Source organism: Arachis ipaensis, chromosome B07 (assembly GCF_000816755.2).
Source record: "Arachis ipaensis cultivar K30076 chromosome B07, Araip1.1, whole genome shotgun sequence".
NCBI lineage: Eukaryota > Viridiplantae > Streptophyta > Magnoliopsida > Fabales > Fabaceae > Arachis > Arachis ipaensis.
The window spans coordinates 21,601,751-21,602,353 of record NC_029791.2 but is presented as its reverse complement, the minus strand read 5'-3'; the positions used below and the strand labels follow the sequence as shown (position 1 = coordinate 21,602,353).

The window sequence follows — 603 nt, the reverse complement described above, 5'->3', positions numbered from 1 at the left end:
AGACAAAATTAATTAGACATAATTTTTTATACTTTTATTTTTTTATTAATTTTTATAAATTAATTTTTACACTTTTATTTTTTATTAATTTTTTATACTTTATTTTTTATCAACTTTTTATATTTTTATTTTTTTATTAATTTTTATAAAATATGAATTTTTTTTAATTTTATGGTGTTTTATTTAATGTTTTATCAAACATAATACATATACACTAATAATTTATGTCCATATTTTTAATGTTTATGTCTCTGTGTCTCTGTTTCAAGAAAGACATAAATCAAACGCTGCCTAAATACCCAATATGATATATATAGAGATGGCAAACGGGTCGAAACGCGCAGGCCGACTCGCATAATTTCTTAAAAAAGGCGGATTGACCTAGAAATTTGAGACCGCTATAATAAAAAAGTCTGCTTAACTTGCACCTTCTAATCGGTTTTGACGAATTTTGACAAGGTGGGATGGGTTTTCTTGGTGGCCTTTTGGTTTTAAGATAATAATTGAATTTAGAACATTATTTTTGTACTTGTATTTGAAATATTTATTCGTTTTATTTTAAGTTATAATTTAGACTATATTTAATTAATTAAAGACTTGGAC

General features: G+C 23.4%; 1 pseudogene; it reads left to right on the top strand.

Annotated features, from left to right (window-relative positions):
• LOC107609509 overlaps positions 1-603 on the top strand; it is a 23,021-nt pseudogene that overhangs the window by 1,568 nt on the left and 20,850 nt on the right.